The 9,041-nt window shown below is 37.7% G+C and overlaps 1 long non-coding RNA gene across 1 annotated transcript; it reads right to left on the bottom strand.

Moving 5' to 3' along the window:
- Positions 1–514: 514 nt before the first annotated feature.
- Positions 515–7,717, bottom strand: LOC103657415. The gene is made up of 3 exons (XR_566837.2): positions 7,642–7,717; positions 4,500–4,717; positions 515–2,069 (listed from the first exon to the last, which is right to left on the bottom strand). It is a non-coding gene; the product is annotated as an uncharacterized LOC103657415 (long non-coding RNA).
- Positions 7,718–9,041: the final 1,324 nt, after the last annotated feature.

Genomic DNA, 9,041 nt, shown 5'->3' with positions numbered 1-9,041 from the left:
AAATATGATCAAATACTACTACAAAATTAAGGGACTTGAAGTTTAAGCTTAATTATCTTCCAGGTAAGTTCAATATTTTTAATTTTTTTTTTTTTTTTTTTTTTTTTTTTTTTTAGAGAGAGAGAGTGCAAGCAGAGGCTAGGTGGCGGGAGGGGCAGAAAGAGAGGAGAGGGAGAGAATCTTAAGCAGGCTCCATGCACAGCATGGAACCCCACACAGGGCTCAGTCTCACGACCCTGAGATCATAACATGAGACAAAATCAAAAGTCCAACCCTTGGCCACTGAGCTACCCAGGCCCCAAGGTAAATTCAATTTTGTCTTCAGTTTATATAATATTAAAAAAAACTTAATTTCATTCACCAATAAAATTGTAGCAAAGATAAATATCCTCCAAAACTTGTATTAGCACAGTTTTTTTTTAAGCTGGAATTCTTTTTTAACCTTTTTTTACATTTTTATTAATTTATTTTTTAGTAATCTCTACACCCAACATGGGTCTTGGGGATCAAGAGTCAGATGTTCGACTGAGTCAGCCAGGCTCCCCTAGCACAGTTCTTTAAAAATAAAATACCATAATTTTTAATAGACAAATAACGTTTATTCATTTGGACCTAAGAACACAATACAATAATCTTCTGTCCTCCTGAGGCTACCTAGGGCATAGACTAAAAGGAAGGTAGGAATTCTCTGAATGTCCTCCTCTGAAGAAACCCATCTATTCAGTTTTATTTATTCAAAGAATCCCAATTGGCTGCCATTGTTAAATATATTATGACCATCTCATTGTACTATTTTAATGAGTGTGTTAATTTTATTAAAAAATTTTGCCCCCCCCCCCAGGAGATAGCTGATGTGTAGAGGCAAGATTGTTACTGAGAATTAATTAACACATATTTTTTTTCAGTTAAACTACTTATTTCTTATAAATTTTTTATTTATTTCTTCTAATTTATTTCTTATAAATTTATTTATGAGCAATTTGTTTCTTATAAATCTTCCACATCCTAGGTATTGTTGCGAATAATGGGGGAAATTACAGATGGTATGGTTTTCAAACCTGGTGGGCTAAAACTAAGTGATAAGAAGAGTGTAGGGTTAGAATATGTTGGGTGTACAGTGGTAGGCCCAGATCCAGTCAGTAGGTTAAGGTAAGGAGAAGCTGAAAGGTGGACGCCGGAAAGTCTTTCGTCATTCTACTCTTCACCTGGTGTGGTAGGCACGATAATGGCCTCCCAAGAAATCTACTCCCTGTTCCCCAAAACCTGTGAGCAGGTTACATTATATGACAATAGTACTTTGCAGATATGATTAAGGTTACAGACCTCGAGATGGGGCAATTACCCTGGAATATCTAGATGAGACCCATCTAATCACACAGATCCTTAAAAGCGGGGACGCTTCTCCAGCGGTGGTCAGAGAAAGAGATGTGGTGCCAAAAGAGTCAGCGATCATTGTGAGAAAGACTCCACCTGCTACGCTAGCCTCCAAAAGCAGACACAGCCCTGCTGACCCATTGATGTTAATCTGGTAAGACCCTCACTGGACTTCCGACCTACAGAACTGTAAGATAATAAATCCGTGTTGCCTTAATCCGCTAAGTTTGTGGCAATTTGTTACTGCAACAATAAAAAACTAATACACCTGGCCAAGCAGGGAAGTGAGCCGCCTGATGACACAAGCAGATGGCATCCTAAGTCCCCGGTGTGAAAGCTCTAGGAAGACCAGTTTCCTGCCGCTCAGCACCAAGTCCCGGTCTTTGACCCTCACTGGAGTTCTAGGCTCTCCCACGTACATACACTGCCCCTCTGCGTGGCCCAAAGGAATTATCTCCAACCCAGAAATCCTAGTTCTTCTCTTCCAGTTTTTCGGTGTGTTTCTGAAGTAACATTTCGAAAACGTTCAGTTTGATTATTCTGCATGAGGTAAAGCAGGGAAATACATGTGGGCAGTTCCACGGGTCACGTTCTCCGGTGCGATCAAGCTGTTTGCGGTGGATCAGGGAAATGATTTTGGAAGTACATTCATCTTCTACTGGCTCAGTGTTTGACAGCTTGGTTTGTTCCTATTGCTGAAACAGAGAGCATATAACGTGAAGTTCTTCTGTGGTCCTTGAAATATGGACATATTCGAACCGTTAAACTGCATTCTGATTAAACCCACTTACACATTGTTGCAACAAATATGTGTCTGTATTTTTGTTCTCAGCTGGACCTTCTGCTCTGCAAAACAATATCTGTCTAGCTCCAAAGGGGATACTCAGGAAGAAACCATAAGAGGAACCTCTAATTAAAAACAAAGGCAAAAAGTGAGTCATTTGGGAAAGTTGGAAAAAGATATAGAATATACGCGAAAACAAGGGATGGACTGATTCCAAGACATTGTTTAAAATAGTTTGAATGGAAATGGTCATTGACTGGAGGTGAGAAACAGTCACACACAAGCTATTATGAATGGTTTTCTTTGCACATAAAATAGGCAGGAAAATGAAATCAAGCAGTAGTGAAGCCGTGATAAATAGATGGACGAAATCTACTGAGGAGGAATAGAAGTCCTCCTAGAGGAAGATACTGTGAAAGAATAAAGCCATTTGCCAAATAAAGGAGCAGAATGATGAGCTTTGTGTTAATTGCTATTATAAAGTTGTTGCATAATATTTTAATATGCTTTAATACATATTCTTTTCAACATCAAAGATTTAATATTGAGAAGAATGTTTACCATCCTCACAGAGCTCGATTTCTGGATTTCAGCTGTGCATCACTGAACGAACAGAATGTAATATTAATGGAGCATTACGTTGCCCAGAATACTGACTACTCATAATATACAGTCATTAAAAAGAAGCACCAGTTTACTGACACTATTTAAATACTAGAGATTGGCAAAAGAAAAGGATATTTGTGTTCCTAAACTAGAGAGATTTATTCGTGCCAACTTTCTTTCCAACATAATCCAAGTAGAAGCAACAAGAGTATATTATGTATTCCCCTTGAGAGACAGCTAAGTGTTACAAAGAGCACCGGACTTGGTGCCAGGACCCCTGGGTTCCAGTCCCCATTCCTCTGCTTCTGGCACTGACAATGCTAGGAGGCCTCCCAGAGCCTATCCTCTACCTGAAAAACAGGGATAATGTTACCTATTTTTGTCTGATTCACAAAATGAGGTAACACGATATACTACAATATGACTTACATAAATATGTATCGTATATAAATCATTGAAATGCCAATTTAGCAGCACAAATATCTATTGTAACAACTTTGGGTTGAATTTTGTCAACTTAATCTACCGATAGTTTGAAGAGCGGGTTCTTGTTCTTTTCATGAATTTAGGCCGTGTGTGTTTGCAATGATGTTCTTTGCATGTGAATATTTGGAAAACAGATGTTGCCTTCTCCACTGTTTTGCCCAGAGCTAGCTAGCCTTTTACCTTCGTTTTCTGAGTTCTCTTGCAATTGCTTTTCACAGCCTCATTGTGTCTTCACTGAAGTGTCAGAACAAATGTTTAATTCACTGATTTATTGACCAGCAAATATTAATCACTTATTATGTACATAGCACTATACAAGGCGTTATTCAATGAAACGAACAGTTTGATTTTTTCCCCCTCTTCTAAACTGACTAGCTCTTTGTCTGAATTAATCAAATCAACCAGTAGGTTTTTGGCTTCCTGTAGACACAGCTTAAATGTCACTTTCTATCTTGAAACTGCTATTTTGAGTATTGGTGATATGTAGGTGGAAAACACTTTACTATTTAGAAATAGAGTACTATACAGGAAGGCTTATTAGACAGTTATTTTCCCTTTGTAGTTTTTATTTCGTTTAACTTTTTATTACGGAAAATTTTAAACATGTGTATAAGCATAAAGGGTAAAATAAAGAATTCCCATATACCTAACCTAGCTTCAACAATTACAAATTCATGGCCAATATTGCTTCATCTGTACCCCCACCCACTTCTCCCGTATCCCATATTATTTTGGTCTTTTCTACAGCCTAGATTTTACTGAGTGCCTCCTGTCGTATAATTTAATATGCTTTTCAGTCTTATGTGTTTCCTGAATATTAGTATAGAACTGTGCTGTTCAATGTAATACCCACGTGTAGCTTTTTTTTTTTAAATAAACTTTTTTAAAGAATAGTTTGATTTACGGAAAAATGTGAAGATTGTACAGAGAGTTCACACCCGGTTTCCCCTATTATTAATATCTTTATTTATTTTTAAATTTAAATTTAAATTATTTTAAAATTCCAGTATAGTTAGCATACACTGTTATATTAGTTTCAGGTAAACAATATAGTGATTCAACAATTCTACACAGTACTCAGTTATCATCATGGTAAGTGCATTCTTTAATCCCCGTCACCTGTTTCACCTACCCCCCCATTATTAATATCTTACATGAAGATGATTCATTTATTATAATTAATAAACAAATATGGATATGCCATTATTAACTAATATCCATACTTTACTTAGGTGTTCTTAGTTCTTACCTGACGTTCGTTTCCTGTTCCACAATCTCCTCCAAGATACTATATTGCATTTAGTTGTCATATCTCCTTAGACTCCTCTTGGCTATGACAATTTCTCAGAGTTTCCTTGTTTTTGATGACCTTTACAGTTTCGAGGCGTATTGGTGCATTATTTTGTAGAATGTCCCCCACTTGGGATTTGTTTGATGTCTTTCTCAAGATTGATCTAGGATTAAGGACTTTGGAGGGGAAGACAACACAGGTAAAGTGTCATTTTCATCCGATCATATCAAAGGTACATACTATACCGATGATTTATCGCTACTGATGTTAACCTCGATCACCTGGCTGAGGTCGTATTTGTCAGGCTTCTTCAATATAGAGCAACTCTTTTTCTCCTCTTTCCACAGAACTCCCTTTGGAAGGACAGCTCTATCTGAAACCCATGTTCATGAAATAGGGAATTATGTTGCATCTCCTGTAGGTGGTATAGTACATAAATTATTTTGAATTCTTCTGCATGGGAGATTTTTCTCTACTCCTTTATTTATTATTTATTTATTCAATCATTTATATTGGTATGATTCATGCATATTTATTTTATATTTTGGATACAATCCTATAGTGCTTTATTTTGTTGCTCAAATTGTTCCAGGTTTGGCCATTAGGAGCTCTTTCCCTTGGCTCCTGTGTCCCTTTGTCATACCCCATCATTGCGAGTGTGTGTGTGTTGTTTTGTAAATACTCCCGTACTTTCTGGCATATAAGATACCCCAGGTTCATCATGCATGTTCCCTGCCCTCGTCCTAGAATCAGCCATTTCTCCAAGGAACCCTGGTTTCTTCCATTAGAGAATGGTATTAGAAAGCAAGATCTGGGCACTAAGTTTAAGAAAATATTTTTAAATCATTCTTTTACTGTCATTTTGTCTATCTCAAAAATTAAAAGAAATAAATAAATTTTAAAAATTTAAATTATTTTTGTTATAGTTTGTCGTAAAATTTTGATTTTTTATAGTTTTAATTTTCAAGTCATTTTCAGTCTAAGATTTCTGTCTATATTGAACAGTAAGTCCTCTATTTCAAGCAAGTAATTTATACATATATTTTGTTTTTTATATCTTCCTAATTAAATCTAGAGTCTGAAATTTTGAATTTTTCTCTATTTTGCCAATTCAGTCAGTTCAAGTAGCTATTTGGTTTTAAGAGATGTTAAGTGTCCGTGATTTTTTTTTTGAGTGAATTGACTAAATATTTTTATCTCTTATATGGTAGCTAGAGAAAGCGAATGAAATGCCAATGTCTTAAGGAAAGATTATGTTTAGTTCTGTGGAAATCATATATTAAAAATTCATTAAGATGAATCCCTTTAGTGAGGACTTTCTGAATGGTTAGGTAAACTAGTCACTAAAAATTTCATTGTAAAATTTACGAAGTGTTTTTTAAAAAAATAAACAATCAAAAAAATTTGATCTACTACTAGAAAAATAAAACATCCAAAAAAAATTCTTGATTTGAGTATAGTTGACACACGTCACATTCGTTTCAGGTGTACAACATAACGATTCGACTTCTCTATACATTATGCTGTGCTCACCACAAGTGCAGCTACCATGTGTCACCATAAAATATTAGAAGAATAAAACATTTTCAATGATTGTCATTTCTATACAAAATATTTAATTACATTTTTTCATATATTGGTTGAAGTTATCTTCATAGAATTCGTTTTTTTTAAGATTTTATTTATTTATTTGAGAGAGAGAGGAGAAGCAAGGGGAGTGGGAGAGGGAGAAGCAGTCTCCCTGCTGAGCAGGAAGGATGATGTAGGACTCGATCCCAGAACCTGAGCCAAAGGTAGAGCTTAACCAACTGAGCTACTCAGGCGCCCCCCATTTTTTAAAAATAGGGTTATGAAAGTTATCCATTGGGATTCCAAAGCCAGGCAAACCTAGCAAAACAACTTACCAACTATCAGGCAAGTCGATCTTTCTGTGTTGCTTCCTTCTCTTAAAATCAGTTATTAAGATAAATTGGCTTGGAGCACCTGGGTGGCTCAGTTGTTTAAGTGACCGATTCTCAATTTCAGCTCAGGTCATGATCTCAGAGACATGAGATCGAGCCCCACATCCAGCTCTGTGCTGAGTGTGCAGCCTGCTTAAGATTCTCTCTCTGCCCCTCCCCCCACTTGTGCTCACTCTCTCTCACTCTGAAAAAGATAAATAAAAAATAATTCTAAAAAACTCTCTCTCTCCCTGTCCCTATGACCCCCCAACTCGCACAAGCTCACTCTCTCTCTCTCAAGAAAAGATAAATTGGCTCACATGTATATAGAACTTAATATGTACACCACGTGTATGTATAAAATATATGCATCTCTATATATTGACATGTATGTGTAATATATGTATACACACAAAAAATATCTAGAGCCCAGCCCTTCTAAATGTTTAATAATAGTTGTACCTTTCTTATCTTTAATAGTATTTTATTTTCTTTCTACATACTTTAATATTACATTTCTTTAGTAATAGTCAATAACTTAAACATTTTGTTAATTCAGACTGACCTCACCATCCAGTCCAAATTAGTGGAATTTTGCTATAGTTAATATGTTTTCTCTGAATCAATGCTGTAATGGGAATATTTTGATATATATTAATGAGTTTTTCTCCTTTGCATTTCTTAATGTGTGACCTTTGCTCATTCTGCCCAAGGCATTAGGATTATATTATAGCTGGAATGCAAAAATAAAGAAGGTTTTAATAATCAGCTTTTAATATCCAAAGCAGGGGTTTTGAGTTTGCAGCAAGAAAATAACCCTGAAATCTGGTCTTTATCAAAAGACTATGCATATTCTGATTTTACTAAAATAAAAAGTTGAACGCACACACACACACACCCCCCAAAAAAAGACTGTGCAATTTTCTAAAAATTTTTAGCTCCATATTGAGTTTATCTGTGGAAGTTACCAAGAACCCAGGATAGACAGAATTCAAGATAAGACCTGAGGGAGGACCCTGTAATTTGGGAAGATCATGGAGACGGGAAGGAGTGGTCTGGTTATCTCTTTTGGCTAAGGGAGATTTGCAGCAAACAGAACAGAAGAGAGACAGGGGTAGAAAGTAAGACCCAGGCAGAAGCCCTTCCAAAATGGGTAGTACCTTAAATATGCTGGAGAATCCTGAAGGCAGAGGGCCTTTGCTTCGCTCCCTCTGTAGAACCTTGGGAGAAGATGTGGCATGAATGCCCAGCAATCACATTTGGTAGAAAGAATTTGTCTGGTCCGAAGAGTCTGATCTCCTGGCTCTCCTGGTCTGTGTGCCATGAGCAGAAGATTCAGAAATGCCTGTGTGCCCTGGTGGGGACAGCAAAGATCTAGAATAACCCAGTAGACTAACAAGATCCAGGGGCAAGGCAAAGAGGGAAACAGTCCAGTGGTGGGTGCCCCTACAATGGTCCACAGGGCACATGGGATTGTGAGCAATCAGCAGTCACAACTTCAGGGACCAGATCGAGCACTCAACTATAGAGACCAGTGAGGGTCCACTGAGGTCACCATCTGAGTCCAAAGCTCCTTCTCGTCACTATTCTCCCCACCAGCACCCCCCTCACATGATGTCATAATAGTATCTTAGAGTTGAGTAAGGGGAAGTAGAGAAAATCTCATATAATAAGCATTTGCCCAAAAGGGACTGGCATGCCCAAAAAAGACTGATTAAACCAGCATAAATTCAGTTAAAGTGGCCTTAAATTTAAAACATACCATGTAGTAGGTGAGAAACAGTAAATCAGTTATGAGAAAAATAGTTATTAAATTTGCAGCCCCATTACACATAGAAAAGGCTTTGAAATGATGAATACCTTCCCTTCCCTGGCTGCTATGAGGATCAGACGGGTCAGCTGATCAGAAGCCCCTCTGGAAAGTGAGAGCACTCACTGAAGGCAATGATAATGGCGATTGTGCACGCGGCCCCAAGCATGCAAGAATTAGGACCAAAGAGTCGGTACATCTCAGCTCTGGGCCAGGAGGCAAGGACATTGACAGGAAGACGAGTTCAAGCCAATTACGTGGTATTAGACCAGAAGTCCAGGGCTGCAGATTTAGCTGAGAAGTTGTGGAAGGGGAGCCAAGTGGCAGCAGAGGACCAGGTCTGAATACAACCTCCCTGCATGGGGAAGCAACATGGAGGCACATTCTTCAGGAATGACACAGGGCCTAGGGCTACCTGATGTATTCCGTACTTAAACTTATGATGAATAACACTGAATATCTAACAGCAGATTCACTAAAGATACACAACAGAGGGTGGCTCCTAGTCCCACGGGTAGAGCCTTGATTTAAAATTAAGAATCACTGGAGGGTGCCTGGGTGGCAAAGTTGGTTAAGCTTCTGACTATATTACAGCTGGTAATAGAATCTCAAAGGAAAAAAAGAAAGAATGCAGGACAGGGTAATAGATTCAGGGATTTCGATGGACTATATGTTAATTTGTTCATATTTACGGCACCTAGTTGGCGCCACTGTCTTTGACAGGTAATGAAGAGGTCCTTGCTAACAATC

Source organism: Ursus maritimus, unplaced genomic scaffold (genome assembly GCF_017311325.1).
Source record: "Ursus maritimus isolate PB19 unplaced genomic scaffold, ASM1731132v1 scaffold_29, whole genome shotgun sequence".
In the NCBI taxonomy this organism is placed as follows: domain Eukaryota; kingdom Metazoa; phylum Chordata; class Mammalia; order Carnivora; family Ursidae; genus Ursus; species Ursus maritimus.
The sequence above is the reverse complement of the archived record's forward strand: the minus strand, read 5'-3'. Positions and strand labels throughout refer to the sequence as shown.